Source organism: Pelodiscus sinensis, chromosome 7 (genome assembly GCF_049634645.1).
Source record: "Pelodiscus sinensis isolate JC-2024 chromosome 7, ASM4963464v1, whole genome shotgun sequence".
Classification (NCBI taxonomy): domain Eukaryota; kingdom Metazoa; phylum Chordata; order Testudines; family Trionychidae; genus Pelodiscus; species Pelodiscus sinensis.
In genome coordinates, this window is record NC_134717.1 from 19412587 (window position 1) to 19433487 (window position 20901).

The window sequence follows — 20901 nt, forward strand, 5'->3', positions numbered from 1 at the left end:
TCTTAGATGCCTACAAGGTTAAATTCCATTCACAGAAAGCTGCATTGTGTGCTTACAAGTTATGCTTCCTCAGAGTGTATCAGCGGCCTACATTTTCTGTGAGGGGCCTTTGTGTGGCAGAATGGGCAATGCGCACGCGAGACCATGGTCAAAAGGACCTGCTCTGCGACAATGCCATCTACATGTTTTGTTAGTCTTTAAAGTGCTACCCGACTATTTGTTGTTTTTTAAGTTTTTCCTGTTTGGAGGGCTACATCCTATCATAGGCATTATTATAGTATGAATCTCAAATATGGCTGCTGTGTGATTATGACTGACTGTCCAGATGGCTGCTGCTCCTGCTGTATTTTAAATGAGAAATTAGAAATGGCAAATGTTGGAACGGAAGGAAAGCCAATACCAAACTTCTGCACGTGACTTGGAATAGTGGTCCGAGTTTTGGTCCACACCAGAAAATTAGGTAGGTTTAACTACTTCAGTCTGAGGTATTAAAACTCCACATCCCTGAGCAGTGTTGTTATGCCAAACTAAGTCCTCATATAGATAATGCTAGATAGCACTTTTCAGGAGGTGGATTACCTACACTGCTGGTCACCAACCAATAAATTGGCATCTACCAATAGATTCTGGAGCCTCTGACAGGTGATCCTGACTGATTTGGCTGGGAGGCTATCAAGTGCCAGCACTTCAGCTGTCCCTCCCCCCACTGCCCTGCTGCTCCTGTCCAGAGCCTCAGAGCTACCCCCGGGAGCCTCCCACTTGTGTGCAGGGTGGGGGAGACAGAGGCAGGGGGCTCTGAAGTCACTCTGTCCCCCTCCCTTGTAACCTATCTTCACAGAGTGAGGAGGGTGGGGCCTCAGCAAAGGGGTGGGGCAAGGCAGAGATATTTGAATTTGAGGTAGATGCTGCACTGAGATTAAAAAAGTGATCTTGTGCTTAAAAAGGTTGGAGACCACTGACCTACACCAACAGGAGAACCCATCGTGTCAGCATAGGTCGTGTCTACGCTGAAGCATTACTGCAGCACCATGGTAGCATTTTAAGCTTAGGCAGGCCCTAAGAATCTGTGTGTCATGAGATCTATGCACATCTGTTGAACCAAGAAACAATGTTTGCTCAGAATAAGTAGCTAGAAATCTCATATTGCAGCAAAGAAAATCCACACAAGGGCTGAATGTCACAGAATGATGTAAGGCACAGATGTAAGTTAGCCTCACAGATAAATAGAATGTGAGGTTAACTATTTTCAAGAAATAATGTCCTTGAATACCATATTATTATGTATTAGTCATTGGTTACACTAAAAATTATTTGCTTGTTAAGATCAAAAACAGTTTTAAAAACATAAACTGTTCTCTGAGTATTTATAGGTGTATAGATATGATATATATACATACAAAATACTAAATATGTTTAAAGTTAGTTGTCAATATTACTGTAAAATATTATTTTAATTACATGAGCGTTTGGTATTTTTGTTTGTAATAAAATATTTCATGGAAGTTTCAGAAAATTTTGTTTTTATCCACTTAAAGTGCAAAAACTTTTAAAAGTACTTGAATAATTTTAGCTAACAAAATATATATTAGGCTCACATTCAAAATATCCTTTGGCTCACGATCAGGAAAAAATATACATATTGGGTATGTAATGGTGAGATCAAGGAGAGAAGTAAATCTAATAAGCCACAATAATAGACTTCTGTAATCCATACATAACCTGATTCTGTGTCATACTGGGATAGTGTTTAGGGAAGCATTGACTCAGCATCTTGAGACATTGCTTTTTGAAACCGCTACCTCTACAGCCCAAGTAGGCCCTGGTCTACATTAGGGACTCCCCTTATTTCAAAACAACAAGAGGAGTGTCCACACTACCAAGCCTGTTGTTTTGAAATAATGGGCTGGTTATTTTAAAATAACTCCTGCTTTCCATGAGGAATAATATTAATTTCAAAAGAGTTATTTTGAAATAGCAGTAGTGTGGATGCTCCAGTGCCATTATTTTGAAATAATTACTCTCCAGAGTAATTCAAACTAATTATTCTCCAGTGTTTCCTGGGGCTCTAAATCGAGGTAGTGCATTCACATTAACTGAGCCTGCCTTGGACTAATTTTGAGGCTTCCCCATAGCGTGGGCATGCTATTTCAAAATTATTATTTCAGGAGTTATTTCCAAATAATTTCCTAGTATAGTTTCCCACTACATAAGGGCTTTGTACATATGCACATTTCAGTAATGCAGATGGGGTCTTAGGATGCAAGGAATTTGGTTCAAGAAGTAACTATTTTTAGACACAAGTGTTAATGACCACAATATCAACTACAGCTATATAGCTTATGGCACTCACTCCACAAAAGGGATTTTAGTCAGTGCATCTGGCTGTCACCACTCTCCCAACCCACTTATAAATTCCCCTTGTAAGCTCCTGCAGAGTTGACACCTATTGAGCCTGGATCTATGTCACACAAGACTATAGGTAAAACAAAAAACTTAACAAAGAGTAGTCCTGCAGCACCTTAGAGAGACTAACAAAAATGTAGATAGTATCATGAGCTTTCATGGGCACAACCCACTTCTTCAGATGATGAAAGCTCATGATACTATCTACATTTTTGTTAGTCTCTCTAAGATGCTGCAGGACCATTCGTTGTTTTAAGTTTTTTCAGGACCATTCGTTGTTTTAAGTTTTTTTAGTTACAGACTAACATGGCTACCCCTTTGTGAAGACTTTTGAGTTCCTCCACTAGGAACTTTTCATATCACAATTCCCTGAAAAACCACACAATAAAATACACAATAAAATGTAGTAGGGTTAATCTCATAGCTTGGTTTACACTAAGGCGGGGTAGGAAACTTTTTTTCCTATCACAGTCCATTGACCCCTAGTAAAAATCAATCATGGGCCACACATATTCAACTCACACACCCGGGGTGAGCAGGGGAAGGGTGTGGACACTCAGGGCTTTCTCTTGCAGAGGGGTGTGCTGGCGCTCATGGCTCCAGCCCTGTGAGGAGGTATGGAAGCTCAGGGCTTCCTATCTATAGCGGGTCAGTCTAGTATTTGCAGCTCTAGCTGGGGGGCAGGAAGCCAGATGAAAATTAAGCACAGTAGGTTCCCCATCTGTGCCCTAAGGCCACTTAAATTGTTCCATGCTGGGGGATGGTGGAAGGGAGTGACATCCTTTTGGTGAAAAACTTCAGTTCTGAGTCAAAAGAGCACCCAGGCAAGTGAGGGGTAAGTTGGGTGGCTCCCATGTTGGCCATGTCCCTGTGAGGTTTTCAGCCCCCATAAGAGATGTGAGGCAGGCTAGAGATCTCTCAGGATTTGAAATCATAACAGGAACCCTGCACTCAGGACAACTTCTGTTTGCCAGTTTGCCCGGAAGCCAGAAGGTTCAGAGAATGCTGAACAGCTCTGTTCGGCATCTATCATATAGCCCCGTTCATGCTCGTGTTTCCTTGTAGTAGGTACCCAGTGCAGGAATTCACCGATTAGACTCCATAGCCAAAAAAAGGTAACAATATAATGGCCATCTCTAGGGCATCTCCTTATGGGAGCAACGTGCCTAATTTCTTGGGAAACCATGCAAATGCAAACCATGGTCTGGGACATTACCAGGAGGGTAGAGGAACACCCTGATGATGTGGTTTATGGTGGTGCTGGCAGAGGTTGAAGTCCCCTCTCAACCCAATGCCCCGGAAGGGAGAAGGTTGCTAGTGGGTGAGTAGACACACACCAAGAATCTTCTACTATGATGATTGGCAGTCCAAGGATCAGTGGGGTGTGAATGACTAATGGGGGCTGTCCCCTGACTGCAAACTTGGATTAATTTAACTAGTAAAGTTGCAGCCTGGTTAAAACTCACACCAAGTGTACTTACCTTTTTGCATGCTATGAGCCCTCCAATGAACGGATGGAAATAGAAGAATTCTTATAACGTCTATATCATCCTACTGTGCTTTGACAAGAGACAGAATATTACACTGCAGTTCCACTGCATTATGGACCTTCTGCAGCTCAAAGATTCACATGGAGAGCACAGTCAATCAATACAAAAGAGATTTGGCTTGTGGCCTTTTATAGCTGTTGTGGGAGGTACCTTGGGCATTTTCCAAGCCCTGGCTACCTCTGAACATTTACGTTCACAAGCATCTCATCTGAGTGTCCTCCCTATAATTTAGCTGGTAAGAATGTGCTTTAGAATTTCATTCTTCTTCTTTGGTATGCAGCTGTAGTTGTGTTGATCCCAGGAGAGAGACAAGGTGGATGAGGTAATATCTTTTATTTGACCAACTTCTGCTAGAAAGAAAGACAAGCTTTCGAGCTATCTCATTTTTAAGAATACATTTTTCCTAGTGTGCTTGTTCTTGGCATTCTGGCATCTAATTTTCCCAGGTGAGTTGCCCGAAGATTGATTTTGAGTCTAATGGCTCTGAAGTGACTCATTTCTGCATTAGTGTGATAACTCCGTCAGATGTCACTCATTCAAACAGATCCAGGTACCCACTTTTCCTCTCATGCTGGAGGCGCTACCTCATTGGCTGAATGTTGTATGAGAAACAAAGATAAGCATTACCAATAATTACAAAGATGTATTTACATTGCTCTAGTTAACTTAACCTTTAAGTTGCTGGTGCTTTTCCATTTTAGCATCCAAATGAATAAATAACATTTAAGAAAAGAATATCAGAGGATTTAGTGCACACTAAAGAGGCTAGAACTCAAACCAAATGCAGCCTCTCTCTCTGGTGACAGTACTAGCATCTCCCCACAATGTTCTTACCTGGAAGAACCCACCGCTCTCTTGGCACCAAATCTTCAGCTGGTGTAAATTGCTATTACACCACTGTGTTCAATGACATGATGGAAACTGAAATGGATACGTTTTCATTCCTTTTCACTTCTTAGCTTCTTTTCTGATACTAATAATCTGGATTTCAGAGTGAAGTTTTTAGTGCCGTTCAATAGGAGCTGGTCAGAAAACCTCCAACATTTTTCATAGGTCACTGAATGGAATTGAATTATAGCAATAGCTACTGGCATAGCTCCAAATAAATAAATAAAAATACAAAATAGGAATTGTTCCCTTTTTTTTATGGTCAAACTTTTAGCAGTTATGAAGTTGCATTTGTTTTAAAATCCATTATAAAGCCTTCTGTATTTTTGCTGCAACTGACCTCTGAATGGGAAACTCGCTCATATTTAGAGAAGTTATGGCAAGGACATGTCTGAGAGAAATAATAGTTGGTGGAGTAGAGGAACTAATTTATCTTCTAGATGTTCTGAAAAAGATGTTTGTAGATATATCTGTGTTTAATTTAGGGAAGATTTTTGTCTTTCTATAGTTCACAAACTCTTCAAAAACAAAGATTCATTCTTCAGAGGTTTTGAAAACTCTTCCCTTGAGCATGTGAACATCCAGGAACAAAACAGAACCTCTGGTGAGTTGCCGATTGGTTGTTTTTATATATACACACATATACATTCCACACACTGTTGTTCTGCCCACACACACACACACAGGTTGTTTTTATATATACACACACATACATTCCACACACTGTTGTTTCTGCCTATACACACACACACACACACACACACACTTGTTTCTGCCAACAGTGCCTTTTCCCTGACTGAATGTCCTGCTTCTTTAGGTACAGCAACAAGAAGTACTCCTGCAGTGATGTAATAAAAAATTCTGTTTACTGTAGTACATTCAGCAGCTTTGTATACTGAGAATATGGGAGCATCAATGATGAAATAAAACAACCCTGCCACTTGATAAGCCAGTCTAGGAACCAAAATAATTCTATTTCCCTGAGATATCATCTATTCTGTTTTTCTGACAGTTCTAACATTAAAGGGAATAGTCCACAGAAAACTGGGAGGAGACTTACAGAGTTTTCACTTCACAGGCCACTACCGCAGGAGGTAGAGATCAGATCCTGGTGCTTATCTAAAACTGAACTACACTCACATGGGCTACGTCTAGACTGGCATGATTTTCTGCAAAAATGCTTTTAATGGAACAGTTTTTCCGTTAAAAGCATTTGCGGAAAAGAGCGTCTAGATTGGCATGGATATTTTTCCGCAAAAGCACTTTTTGCAGAAAAGCGTCCGTGCCAATCTAGACGCGGTTTTGTGCAAGAAAGCCCTGATCACCATTTTCGCCATCAGGGCTTTTTTGCGCAAAACAGTTTTTAACTGTCTACACTGGCCCTCTTGTGCAGAAACATTTCCGGGAAAGGGCTTTTGCCCGAATGGGAACGTCAAAGCATTTGCACAAGAAGCACTGATTTCAGACAGTAGAACGTCAGTGCTTTTGCACAAAATCAAGCGGCCAGTGTAGACAGCTGGCAAGCTTTTGCGCAAAAGCAGTTGCTTTTGCAGAAAAACTTGCCAGTCTAGATGCAGCCATGGTGTCTTGTATCACCATAGGCTGACTTCAGTGTCTTTAGCAGCACATGGATAATTTGGACACCTGGGATCAGACCTTTCCCCCCCCCCCCCTCAATTAATATGTTGAGCTTGTGTAACATGACACTTGCTGTTTTGCAGTTCTCTTTTCTTCAGTGTTCACAAAGTAGACTAGGCTCTTTCACACAAACCCTTCTACCACCTAATGTATGGGAGCTGAATGCCAAACTTGCAAAGAGAGGCCAATGACCAGAGAAAATATGTCTGACACTAGAATTCTTAGTTTCTAGGGTAATTCCATTATATCATTCTTTAAGATCTCCGAGCACATGGCTAATATGGCAAACTATCACACTTCCCTCTGTTTCCCCCTATCTTGAGGTCTACTCACCATGAGCGGCACCTCTTGATGGGGATTAGTTCTGCCAGCCTGCGTCCCTCTCTGGTGTTGTCTTCTCCCATCATTTCACGAGGAGTAATGGTAGTTCGAACTAGGAAGCCTAGTTCGAACTACCTAGTTCGTGCCCCGTGTAGCCGCGCTGCACGGGGTTCGAACCAGCGGGGTTTTAAAAATGGCGGCTCCCCGCTTATGCAAATGAAGCCCGGGAAATTCAAATCCTGGGCTTCATTTGCAAGTGTGGTATGCCTACATTACCCCGCTAGTTTGAACTAGCAGGGTAGTGTAGACATACCCTGACTTCTGTAACCCTCAGGCTGCATCTAGACTGGCAAGTTTTTCCGCAAAAGCATATGCTTTTGCGGAAAAACTTGCCAGCTGACTACACTGGCCGCTTGAATTTCCGCAAGAACACTGATTTCCTACTGTAAGAAATCAGTGCTTCTTGCAAAAATATTATGCTGCTCCCATTCTGGCAAAAGTCGTTTTGCGCAAAGCTTTTGCGCAAAAGGGCCAGTGTAGACAGCTCAAATTTGTTTTGCGCAAAAAAGCCCCGATCGCGAAAATGGCAATCGGGGCCTTTTTGCACAAAAGTGCGTCTAAATTGGCACAGACGCTTTTCCGCAAAAATTGCTTTTGCGGAAAAGCGTCCGTGCCAATCTAGACACACTTTTCCACAAATGCTTTTAACGGAAAACTTTTCCGTTAACAGCATTTGTGGAAAATCATGCCAGTCTAGATGTAGCCTCATTTTATGAGGAATAAGGGAAGTCGGACAAAGAGTGCTGTGTAGACGCTCCCTATTTTGAAATAAGCTATTTCAAAATAAGATACATAATTAACGTAGCTCAATTTGTGTAGCTTATTTCGAGTTAAGTCCTGCAGTATAGAGGCACCCAGAAACACCCTCTTTGTAGGTGACTCTACTGACCATGGGCAAAACACTCCCTCCCCTTTTCCTGTACTCCTCAAAGGTTGGACTCTTTCAGGCTTTCTTTTTTTCCTGTTTTCTGGGTTAGGTTTCTTGCCCCCACTTTTTAGATGTCCCTGTCACCGAGAGGCATAGCACTCTGCTTTCATTGGGTCTCTGTCCTCCTGGCTCAGTTACCTCTCATCCCTTCTCAGTCTCTGTAGCCTTTGCCAATTTCCTCCCGTAGAAGCTTAAATAAGTTGTATCAAGTAATTTTGCAGTTACACCTGAGTCTTCCCCTGTCTCTGCTGGTTCTCCAGCACTTGCCTGAGCAGGACTTAACTCACATTGACCCATGAATGGTGGGTGGGAAGGGCCTTAGCAGAAAAGGTGGAGTGGGGATGAGAAGAGATGGAACCAGGGCAGGACCTTAAGGGGAAGAGTCACACTAGAGATGAAAAGATTGGGTCACAGAAAAAGAGTGGTATGCAGGATTGGGGTTGCAGGATGCAGCATGGCAGGACCACGGCCTGGGTGTCCTTTTGGCTTGCATCTGTCAGCAGAATAGCCCTGTGTCTCTCTCTGTTCAAACTCCTGTTGTCTGTCTATCATATTCCTCTCCGGTGATGGGGTGATGTTACCCCTCCTTGTGCAGCAGTCAGTATAATGTATGCTACACCTGAAGCTCTACTACCGCAGCATGTCTCTCAAGAGTCCTAAGAAAAATTCTGGCTGGGTTAACTACAATTGAGTCCAGAGCATAGACATGTCTCTACTCTATTCAACAGGGATATTTTCAGGGCTTAAATTCAGCAGGAGCCATCTGGAACAGAGCTCTGGAAAACATTTTCAAACCCATGGCCCATGGGCTTCCTCTCCCATTTTGACAGAAGCCCTGAGCCCTGGCACCTCCCAAAGAGCTGAAGCCCAGTATACCACTGTGGCGGGGCAGCCCCGCCCCTCCCGGGAGCCGCCGGCACGCCGCGGAGAGGGGGGGAGGACTCAACCCCGGGACGGCACAGCCCGCCGCCCGCGGCTCCAGCGCAAGGGAGCCGGCGCCCCGGCCGGGGAACGAGCCGGGGCGGGCGGGGGCGAGAGAAGCCGCCGGGACGCCGCAGGCACGGCGGGGGGGCACACCCCCCGGGGCGGTACAGACCGCCGAGGGCGGAGCAGGAACGGGGGAGCCGGCACCCCGGCCGGGTGACGAGCCGGGGCCGGCAAATAGCGCCGGAAGGGGACGGGGGCGGAGTGACGTCAGGGGGACGTCACATGACGCCCGCCCCTGGGAGGGGCCGCAGGCGGACGAGGGCCCTGACGTCATCTGCCTGCGGCCGGCGGCTGATTCAAAAGCAGCCGGGAGCCAGACAAGAGGGGAGGACACAGAGGAGAGGCTCTCCCCGCAAAGGCCAGCGAGCGTAAGCGGGTGTTGGAGGCCCTGGGTGGGGGCCGAGGGAACACCCAGGTGAACCTATTGGTTCTGGGGGAAGAAGTGGCCCAGGGCAGGGACGCGGACCCTGAGAGCAGGGGAGTTTAGGGGGCTCGACCCCCCCTGCTAGGTGGGGAGTCTTTCCCCTTACCTTAGGGCCCTGGGCTGGGGTCCGGAGCGAGGGCGGGCCCGGACCCCCTTCCCCCAACCGCCGTGGGGCACGCACGGAGCGAGTTGCGTGAAGTGGCAGACAACGCTTTGGTGACTGAGGGGGCAGACATAAGCCCCCCCCGGGGGTCAATCCCCTACAACCACCAAATGAGAGACAGGTGTGGATGAGGTGGTTCTAGGAAATAATCTCTGAGAACTTAAACCCCAGGCTATGTCTATGCTATGCTATGTCGGAAGAGGCAATGCAAATGAAGTGCAGATTAACATTTTCTCTAGCTTCATTTGCATAATCTCTTCTGGTCTGTTTTTGCGCAACGAGTTTTTGCACAAAAATAAGCAGTGTGGATGTTTCCTTTCTGTGCAAAAACCCTGGGGGAGGCATAAGTATCTTGCACAAAAAGGGAGGGGTTGCACAAAAAGGAAACGTCCACAGTGCGTGTTTTTGCACAAAAACTGCTTGTGCAAAAACGGACCGGAAGAGATTATGCAAATGAAGTGCAAGAAAATGCTAATCTGCACTTTGTTTGCACTGCCTCTTCCGGCAGAGCGCACTGTGTAGACATATCCTGGATGTTTCAGTTTTAGAGATATAAATAAAAGATGGTTGAAATGGCCAGGGCTCGACAAACTGTTGAATATACTTGCCCGTGGAGAGTAGATTTCAGCCAATCGCTCTGTGCGCCCCATTCACCGGTGCTGCACGCATGCGCAATGCTGGTCTGGCACATGCATGGTGCAGGGCTGGTGAGTAGCTCTCGCCAGGGTTTGTTAAGCCCTAGAAATGGTAATATACATAAATGCATTACTGAGGTACTCGTCTTCCGTTACTTTGGTAATATATACTGGGTCATAGTTGGGTGATGTATTTCTGATACTGTGAGGAGGAAAAAACCCTGAACTAGCAGAATTTATAAATTCTACGATAAAATGATATATGATTCATTCAAAAGCATCTCTCAACAGCTTAGAAGCTGCTCCCTACTATGACATATTGAGAGACTCCAGTACAATTTGTCTTTTCAAGCTGTCCCTGAAAGAAGATTCTGGTGGATGTTTTTCATGTGCAGGAATGTGTGCTGTCTTCTTAGCTTTCAGTTTACGTCCAAGGTACAGCACAGAGAAAAATGTATATCCTGTCAGTTTTCATGGCTGTGAGACTACTTTTATAATTGTGTCATTTGTGACATTTTGTGTGAGCAAAACCACACTGGTTTGTAAAACTGTGATGCGTGGATGCCATTTGCAGCAATATAAAGAGAATTTTCTTTCAGTAATCATTGAAAGAATGGGTCACAAGCTATCTCTGTGTAAGTTCATAGAATCATAGAACTGGAAGAGACCTCAGAAGGTGATCAAGTCCAGCCCCCTGCTCTAGGCAGGACCAGTTCCAACTAAATCAACCCAGCCTGAGCTTTGTCAAGCTGAGACTTAAACACCTCTAGGGATGGAGACTCCACTACTTCCCTAGGTAACTCATTCCAGTGCTTCACCACCCTCCTAGTGAAATAGTTTTTCCTAATATCCAACCTGGACCTCTCCCACCACAACTTGAGACCATTGCTCCTTGTTCTGCCATCTGTCACTACTGAGAACAGCCTCTCTCCATCCTCTTTGGAACCTCCCTTCAGGAAGTTGAAGGCTGCTATCAAATCCCCCCTCACTCTTCGCTTCTGCAGACTAAACAGACCCAAGTCCCTCAGCCTCTCCTCATAAGTCATATGCTCCAGCCCCCTAATCATTTTGGTTGCCCTCTGCTGGACCCTCTCCAATGCGTCCACATCCTTTTTGTAGTGGGGGGCCCAGAACTGGACACAATACTCCAGATGCGGCCTCACCAAAGCCGAATAAAGGGGAATGATGACATCTCTGGATCTGCTGGCAATGCTCCTCTTAATGCAACCTAATATGCCATTAGCCTTCTTGGCTACAAGGGCACACTGTTGACTCATATCTAGCTTCTCATCCACTGTAACCCCCAGGTCCTTTTCTGCAGAACTACTACTTAACTGGTTGGTCCCCAGCTTGTAACTATGCTTGGGATTCTTCCGTCCCAAGTGCAGGACTCTACACTTGTCCTTGTTGAACCTCATCAGATTTATTGTGGCCCAATCCTCCAATTTGTCTAAGACATTCTGTACCCTATCTCTGTCCTTAAGGGTATCTAACTCTCCCCCCAGCTTAGTGTCATCCGCAAACTTGTTGAGGTGCAATCCATCCCCTCATCCAGATCATTAATAAAGATATTGAACAAAACCGGTCCTAGAACCGAACCTTGGGGCACTCCGCTAGAAACCGACCGCCATCCTGACATCGAGCCATTGATCACTACCCGCTGGGCCCGGCCTTCTAGCCAGCTTTCTATCCATCTTACCATCCATTTATCCAATCCACAATCCCTTAACTTGCTGGCAAGAATATTGTGGGAGACCGTATCAAAAGCCTTGCTAAAGTCAAGGTATATAACATCCACTGACTTCCCCATGTCCACCGAGCCAGTTACTTCATCATAGAAGCTAATCAGATTGGTCAGGCATGACTTGCCCTTTGTGAATCCATGCTGACTATTCCTAATCACTTTCCTCTCATCCAAGTGCCTCAATATGGATTCCTTAAGGATCCCTTCCATGATTTTTCCAGGAACCGAGGTAAGACTGACCGGCCTATAGTTCCCTGGATCATCCTTCTTCCCTTTTTTGAAGATGGGCACTACATTTGCCTTTTTCCAGTCATCCGGGATTTCTCCCGATCTCCACGACTTTTCAAAGATAATAGCCAAGGGCTCCACAATGACATTTGCCAACTCCCTCAGTACCCTCGGATGCACTAAGTCCGGACCCATGGATTTGTGTATGTTTAGCTTTTCTACATAGTTCCTAACCTGTTCTTTACCCACCACGGGCTGTCCATCTTCATCCCATCTTCCGTCACTTTGCGCAGAAGTCCAGGAGCCGACCTTGTCCGTGAATACAGAGGCAAAGAAAGCATTGAGTACTTCAGCTTTCCCTACATCATCTGTCACTAGGTTACCTCCTTCATCCAATAGGGGTCGCACACCCTCTCTGATTACCTTCTTCTTGTTAACATGCCTGTAGAAACCTTTCTTGTTATCCTTCACATCCTTAGCCAGTCGCAATTCCATTTGCGCTTTCGCCTTCCTGATAACCCCCCGGCATTCTCGAGCTATACCTTTAAACTCCTCCCTGGTCATTTGTCCAAGTTTCCACTCTTTGTAAGCTTCCTTTTTGTGCTCAAATTCACCAAGGATTTCCCCTGTAAGCCAGTCCGGTCTCCTACCATGTTTGCCTCTCTTGCTACGCGTCGGGATGGTTTCTTTCTGTGCCTTCAACAAGGCTTCTTTAAAATACTGCCAGCTGTCCTGGACTCCTTTCCCCTTCATGTTAACATCCCAGGGGATTCTGCCCATCAGATCTCAGAGGGAGTCAAAATCTCCTTTTTTGAAGTCCAAGGTGTGTACTTTACTACTCTCTTTTCTTCCTTTGGTCAGGATCCTGAAATCTACCATCTCATGATCACTGCTTCCCAGGTTGTCACCCACCTCCACTTCCCCTATTAGTTCCTCCCTGTTTGTGAGCAGAAGGTCAAGCTGCGCATGGCCCCTGGTCGGATCCTTCAGCACCTGTGTCAAGAAGTTATCCCCAACATTCTCCAAAAACTTTCTGGATTGCCGTTTAGATTTCCCAGCAGATGTCAGGGTGATTAAAGTCCCCCACGAGAACCAGGGCCTGCGATCTGGAAGCTTCGCTCAGTTGTCCGAAGAAAGCCTCATCTACCTCATCCACCTGATTCGGTGGCCAGTAGCAAACACAAACCACAAGATCAAGGCTGTTGTTTGCTCCTTTAAACGTAACCCATAGACTCTCAACAGGTTTTTCTCCCTCTTTATACTGGAGTTCAGAGCAATCATAGTGCTCTCTTACATATAGTGCAACTCCTCCTCCTTTTCTCTCCTGCCTGTTGTTCCTGAACAGTCTATACCCTTCCATGACAGCGCTCCAGTCATGCGAGTCATCCCACCAAGTCTCTGTTATCCCAATTAAATCATATTTCTTGGTCTGGGCCAGGGCCTCCAGTTCTTCCTGTTTGTTGCCCAGGCTTCTCGCATTAGTGTACAAACACTTAAGGTAACCAGTTGATCGTCTTAGCTTCTCCATTCGAAACATGGGTCCTCTTTTCTTGCCCCTTCCTCTCTGCATTTCTTCCCGGTATCCGACTTTCCCACTCCCCTGAGGGTTTTGGTCACCGTCCCCCAAGGAACCTAGTTTAAAGCCCTCCTCACTAGGTTTGCAAGCCTGCCCGTGAAGATGCTCCTTCCTCTCTTCGTTAGGTGGACCCCATCTCTTCCTAACAATCCTTGTGCCCGGAACAGACTCCCATGGTCGAAGAAACCAAAGCCCTCTCTGCGACACCATCTGCGCAACTACACATTTACGTCCTCAATTCGACGATCCCTGCCCAGTCCTTTCCCTTCAACAGGGAGGATGGAGGAGAATACCACTTGCGCTCCAAATTCTTGGATCCTTCTTCCCAGCACTACATAATCCGCAGTAACATGCTCAAGATCATTCTTGGCCATATCATTAGTTCCCACGTGGAGAAGCAGGAAGGGGTAGCGATCCAAAGGTTTGATCAGCTTGGTAAGCCTCTCAGTGACATCCTGAATGCGAGCTCCCGGTAAGCAGCACACCTCTCGAGATTCCAGGTCTGGACGGCAGAGGGATGGCTCAGTCCCTCTTAGAAGGGAGTCCCCGACCACCACCACCCGTCGTTTCCTTTTGGGCGTGGTGGCCGTGGAACCCCCATCCGTAGGACTACGCATCCCATGCCTTCCAGTAGATGGTGTTCCCTTCTGATTTCTTCCTTGTGAGGCCCCTTCCAGAGCTTTCAGCACTGCAGAGCCTGTGGAGACAGCTTGAAAGCGATTGCTTACCTCTATAGCATCAGGGGATTCCCGTGCTGGCCTTTTTCCCCTTCTAGAAGTTACATGCTGCCAGTTCTCTTCTTGGTCACGTACTGCCCTCTCTGGCTCTTCTGCCTGCCGTGCTTGAAGGATTAAATGCTGCCTTCTATCGAGGAAGTCTTCATCCTCTCTGATCAAGCGTAGGGTCGACACTTGGGCCTCCAGTCCTCTAATTTTTTCTTCCAAAATGTCGACCAGCTTGCACTTGGTGCAGATGAAATCCGTTCTCTCTTCCGGGAGGAAGACAAACATGGCACACGCTGTGCAGGTAACAACAGCAGACCCATCACCAACCATCGCTGATGTCCTGGAAAAGGGATTTAAAAAGAAAGGCAAGAGAACCTCCCATCCTTCCCTCTCCCCTTCCGAACTCCCTCTCAAAACTCCCTGTTAGCAATCACCTGTTCTCCCATGGAAGGTCTTGGAAGCTATGAGCTTCCTGCAGTTCTCCCATCTGGGATTTAGGATTTTTCCCCTAGCCTTGTGGCAAGTGCTCTGTCTCTAAATTTGCAGGTGTCCTGTGATCTAGGGATCTCAGAATATTTGCAGGAGTCAGAATCATCACCACAAAGGCCAAGTGCTTCCACACAACTGCATGGACTTTTTTCTTTTCTAGTGTCTTCCAGTAGTAGCTGCAGAACTTATCTTTGGAGTGAACCTGCATGCGGGAACTACTGCTGGCTGAACCAACATTAAATCCTGGCTGAAATTCTATGCAGAAATCATCTAGCACTCAAAAGGAGCATGCCATGTCCAGCAGCTAATCTCTGGCTTCCTCTTCAACTCCTACAGAGTATGTCTACACTAAAGTGTTATTTTGAAATAGCTTATTTCGAAATAACACATCTACACACAAAATGCATTTCGAAATAGCATTTTGCTATTTCGAATTAGCGCATCCACACTGAGTGGACGTTGAATCGCATTTAAGGCTGGTTGGAACTAGTTCCAGCAGGGCATCAAGTCAGGAGTTACTTTATGTGACTGCTGCCTGAGACTATCTGAGGCCTGTGCTTAAAGGAACCACCTCCCCTTCCCCCCTGGACAGCTGGTTCTCAGGTTTCCCTGCTTGCTTGCCTACCTCAATGAGGGACAACAAAGCATATTGTCTTTGTGTGCTCTCGTTGTCCTCACTCAGGACACCATAGCACTCTGCAACATGGAACCAGACCTGTCCCTGGGCACTCTGGTGCTTCTCGTACACGTGTTGCTGCAAGCCTGGCTGCACTTTCTACAGGCTGCCATCTGGGAGGTCCATCGGGGGGCTGTTAGTATCCAGGAGGCCCTGTGAGAGAGCTTCCATCCTGAGGAGCACTAAGAGCCTCCCTGGTCTGTCCCACTGGGGGCTTGTGCCTCATTCCTCTCTCACGTCCTTCCACTTACCCCTCCCTAACCCCCCTTCCTGATGTCAAATAAAATACATGTATTTTCATGAACACAAACTCTCTTTATTTACCAAACGGGAGGGGGTGAGGGAGAGGGAGGAGGATGAAACTCTGGTGAGACTGGGGAAAAGAGGGTGAAACGTAGGAGGAGGAAGGGGACGAAGGGGGAGGGGAAGCTCAGGGCTCAGGGTTGGGGGTCTCACCAGACCAACTTGATTTTCATGCAAACCTGCTCCTGGGTTCGCATGAGGCCTTTGGTGGCCAGGCTGGCAGCTATACTGCCTTAGAGAGCTGCGTTCCCCCATCTAATGTGGAGATCATGGACGCTGGGGGCATCCCCCAAACCTGAATAAGGTCCATGATCTCCGCCCTGGACCAGGAAGGCACCCGCCTTCTCCGGGCCCTGGCAGGCTCCTGGAAGCTGGCAGATTGCTCTTGGGGAGCGGTGGAGGGCTGGCTGCCAGTGGCTTGCTGGCTCATGTTTTGAGGTCGCTGGGTCAGGGGCAGTGACTGCTGGATCTGGGCTGGCAGGCTTGGAGCTGGCACAGGCACCCCTTTAAGGGCTCTGGGGCGTGGGGAAGAGAGAGGAGTTTTCCTGGTTGTGCCCAGAGTGGCCAGCAGGGCACCCTGGGAAGGGCTGGAGGCCCCCTATTTTGAAATAAGTGTCTGCACAGCGCTTATTTTGAAATAGCTATTTCAAATTTGGTGTTATTCCCTGTGGAATGAGGTTTACCAATTTCGAAATAAGTGCTCCGCTATTTCAAATTAATTTCAAAATAGCAGTTTGGCTGTGTAGACAATAGGAAAGTTATTTCAAAATAACGGCTGTTATTTTGAAATAACTTTGCTGTGTAGACATACCCACAGAGAATAAGGTAAAGAAGAGTAAATGCTGAACAGCGGCTGCTCTCCTCCACTGCCAGATTAAACCTTCTCTACACAGTAATGTGGCACTGCCAGCGCCATTCTTTCTCCTGGCTTGCTTCTAACATATCATGCATCCAGACATGTAAGTTTACAGAAGCACACAAACATGACCAATTCTGGTGATTGCACTAGTTCTGAGTAAGGCCTTGTCTTCACTGATAAAGAAGATGTAGTTTTTTAAACCTTGGGATAATTAACACTCATGAGCTACCTAAAGATCAAAAATCACAGTGAATATGAGGCACTTTAATCTTACTACGAGGAGAACTTGGTGAGGTCAGTACTACAGGTCTGGCAGGGATACAGAACTGGTCTCACCAAATTTACCTCACAGTAAGACTAAAGTGCCTTCTCTTCACTGTTTTGATGCTTAAGGTAACTCATGCGCATGAGTTACTGCCAGCAGTGAAAACAACTTAAAATTTCTTAAAGGAACTGTCCTATTACAACCCAGGTCCCTTCCAGCACTTTAAATAGCTCCCTGATGATATTGCAGCATCTAAGCCAGCTCTTGCTGGAGAGGTGCACCAGGACACAACCATTTACTTTCACCTCTGGTTACTGCCAAAGTTAAAAAATGTGTGTGGGCGCGGGGGGAGGGGAGGAGGGGTTAGCAGTGAAGTCAAGGCATAGTAATGAGCATGGTGGTAATAACCAGCAGGTCACAATATTGTAATATCACAGTATGAGCTACAGCAGGAGTGGGGAACCTAAGGCCTGCCTGGATGTGACTCTCAAGGCTCAGGGCTTCCCCACCCCCAAAGCTTGGGGAGCCCACACTAGTGCTCCAGCCACCCACAACCCCTCTACAGGACTGTAGTACACAAAATCTACTAGTCTGTTCCCCCTCTCCCGGGCTCTGGGATGCGAGGGGAATATGGGGAGTGTCTTTCTCCTTCTCAATTGGGGGCTGCCTCAGTGAGAATATATTGGGGGGGGGGGTTGCTTGTCACTAGTCTATGGCCCCTGACTGATTTTTCTGTGGGTCAATGGTCCCTGACTCAAAAAAGGTTCCCCACCCCTGAGCTACACTGATCCTTCAAACTGATCTTTCCAGATCTGTCCTGTGCTGCACCAAGCAACCTTTCAGTGCCCCTTTGTATTCTAATAGCATGGGTCAAGTCTTCTAGAAAGTCCCTCATACAAAAAGAGCTTCACAAATCTTAGCACTCAGGGTATGTACATGAGTTTACTAGACATAGGAAAATGAAGAGGAGATTTAAATAATCGCTGCTTCATTTACATCAAAATGGCCGCCAAGCTGTGCTGATCAACTGTTTGGAGGCACAGCGGGGCAGTCTGGACGTGCCGCAGTCGACAAGGGAAGCCTTTGTCAACCGCTCTGGTAAACCTCATTTAACAAAGCATACCGGAGCAGTTGACAAAGGCTTCCCTTGTCAACTGCAGTGCGTCTAGACTGCCCCACTGTGCTGCCAAACAGCTGATCGGCACAGCACGGAGGCCATTTTGATATTAATGAAGCGGCGATTATTTAAATCGACGCTTCATTTTCCTATGTCTAGTAAACTCATCTACATGGCTCCGTCAATGGCTGGTAAATGGCTACATTGCAGGATATTTTGCTAAATTTCCCAACACAGAGAATGGCATATGTCTCAATGATTGTAAAATTATCTGAGATTCTCTGATGAAAGGCACTATGTACATGCAAAGTTCTGTGATTAATAATATTTATTATTTCAAGAAGATATTTTGATAGAATTATCTTCTTAAATAAATCAACAAAAACACAATGCCCTTGTACCACAGTCTTTTCACAGGCAGAAATATCTGCTCTGCTGAGAGAACATCACATGCTAATTGCTTTTCATTAGTTATCGTGTGATCATGTCCATTTGAATGAAAAATAGCCAAAGCTTTTACATTAGAAGAAGTTTAAAGGATCTGAAGCATGGTGCGTATACTTCTGAGATAAAGCCTATATATCTTTGTTTCCAACTGATGTCCTTCTGGAACCCCTATATACACAGTAACACCTCCCTTATTCTTTGGGCCCAATCATAGTTCCTGTGAAGCCTTGCTCCTCAGATGACAGGAGGGCATCTAAAGGAGAAATGTGGGATAGCTAATTAGGATTTAAAATCCATTTGAGAATTCTTTCTCTTGCTTAGGTTGGAGACCACTTGGTTAATGATGGGGCTGGTTAATATAAACAGGCATTGGCTATGATGAAATGGCGGAGATGCTCAATGACTTCTTTGTTTCGGTCTTCACCGAGAAGTCTGGAGGTGTGCCTAACGTAGTGAATACAAGCAGAGAGAGGGTAAGTTTAGAAGATAGGATACACAAAGAACAAGTTAAAAATCACTTAGGAAAGTTAGATGTCAGCAAGTCACCAGGTCCTGATGAAATGCATCCCAGGATACTCAAGGAGCTGATAGAGGAGGTATCTGAGCCTTTAGCTATGATCTTTGAAAAATCATGGCAGACAGGGGAGATTCCAGAAGACTGGAAAAGGGCAAATATTGTGCCCATCTATAAAAAGGGGAATAAGAACAACCCAGGAAACTACAGACCGGTCAGTTTAACGTCTGTCCCAGGGAAGATAATGGAGCAGGTAATTAAGGAAATCATGTGCAAACACTTGGAAGGTAATAAAGTGATAGGGAATAGCCAGCATGGGTTTGTGAAGAACAAGTCATGCCAAACTAATCTGATAGCTTTCTTTGATAGGATAACGAGCCTTGTGGATAAGGGAGAAGCGGTGGATGTCATATACCTAGACTTTAGTAAGGCATTTGATATGGTCTCGCATGATATTCTTATTGATAAACTAGGCAAATATAACTTAGATAGGGCCACGATAAGGTGGGTGCATAATTGGCTAGATAACCGTAGACAGAGAGTTGTTGTTAACGGTGCTAAATCCTGCTGGAAAGGGATAACAAGTGGAGTTCCGCAAGGGACTGTTTTAGGACCCGTACTGTTCAATAGCTTCATCAATGATGTAGATATTGGGATAGAGAGTACACTTATTAAGTTTGCAGATGATACCAAACTGGGTGGGGTTGCAACTTCTTTGGAGGATAGGGACATAATTCAAAATGACCGTAGCAAGTTAGAGAAATGGTCAGAGGTAAACAGGATGAAGTTTAATAAAGAGAAATGCAGAGTGCTCCACTTAGGAAGGAACAATTAGTTCCATAGGGTATGTCTACACTACCCTCCTAGTTCGAACTACGAGGGTAATGTATGCATACCGCACTTGCTAATGAAGCCCGGGATTTGAATTTCCCGGGCTTCATTAGCATAAGCGGGGAGCCGCCATTTTTAAATCCCCGCTGCTTCGAACCCCGTGCAGCGCGGCTACACGGGGCTCGAACTAGGTAGTTCGGACTAGGGTGCCTATTCCGAACTACCGGTACACCTCGTTTCACGAGGAGTAATGGTAGTTCGGAATAGGACCCTAGTCCGAACTACCTAGTTCGAGCCCCGTGTAGCCGCGCTGCACGGGGTTCGAAGCAGCAGGGATTTAAAAATGGCGGCTCCCCGCTTATGCTAATGAAGCCCGGGAAATTCAAATCCCGGGCTTCATTAGCAAGTGCGGTATGCATACATTACCCCGCTAGTTCGAACTAGCGGGGTAATGTAGACATACCCATACATACAAGATGGGAAGCGACTGTCTAGGAAGGAGCATGGCGGAAAGGGATCTAGGAGTCATAGTGGACCACAAGTTGAATATGAGTCAACAGTGTGATGCTGTTGCAAAAAAAGAAAATATGATTCTAGGTTGTATCAACAGGTGTGTTGTAAGCAAAACTCGTGAAGTCATTCTGCCGCTCTACTCTGCACTAGTTAGGCCTCAGCTGGAGTACTGTGTCCAGTTCTGGGCGCCACATTTCAAGAAAGATGTGGAGAAATTGGAAAGGGTACAGAGAAGAGCGACAAGAATGATTAAAGGTCTAGAGAACATGACCTATGAAGCGAGGCTTCATGAACTGGGCTTGTTTAGTTTGGAAAAAAGAAGATTAAGGGGGGATATGATAGCGGTTTTCAAATATCTAAAAGGGTGTCACAAGGAGGAAGGAGAAAATTTGTTCCTCTTGGTTTCTGAGGACAGGACAAGGAGTAATGGGCTTAAAGTGCAGCAAGGGAGGTTTAGATTGGACATTAGGAAAAAATTCCTAACTGTCAGGGTGGTCAAATATTGGAATAAATTGCCAAGGGAGGTGGTGGAATCTCCCTCTCTGGAGATATTTAAGAACAGGTTAGATAGACATCTGTCAGGGATGGTGTAGACGGAGCTTGGTCCTGCCTTGAGG

General features: G+C 45.9%; 1 long non-coding RNA gene across 2 annotated transcripts in view; it reads right to left on the minus strand.

The window, feature by feature from the left end:
* Window positions 1–4251: 4251 nt before the first annotated feature.
* Window positions 4252–20901, minus strand: part of LOC142830157 (uncharacterized) — a 38958-nt gene continuing 22308 nt past the window's right edge. For both annotated transcript variants that reach the window (XR_012905143.1, XR_012905142.1), the window contains one exon: window positions 4252–4545. This is a non-coding gene — a long non-coding RNA (uncharacterized LOC142830157). The remainder of the gene's footprint in view (window positions 4546–20901) is intronic.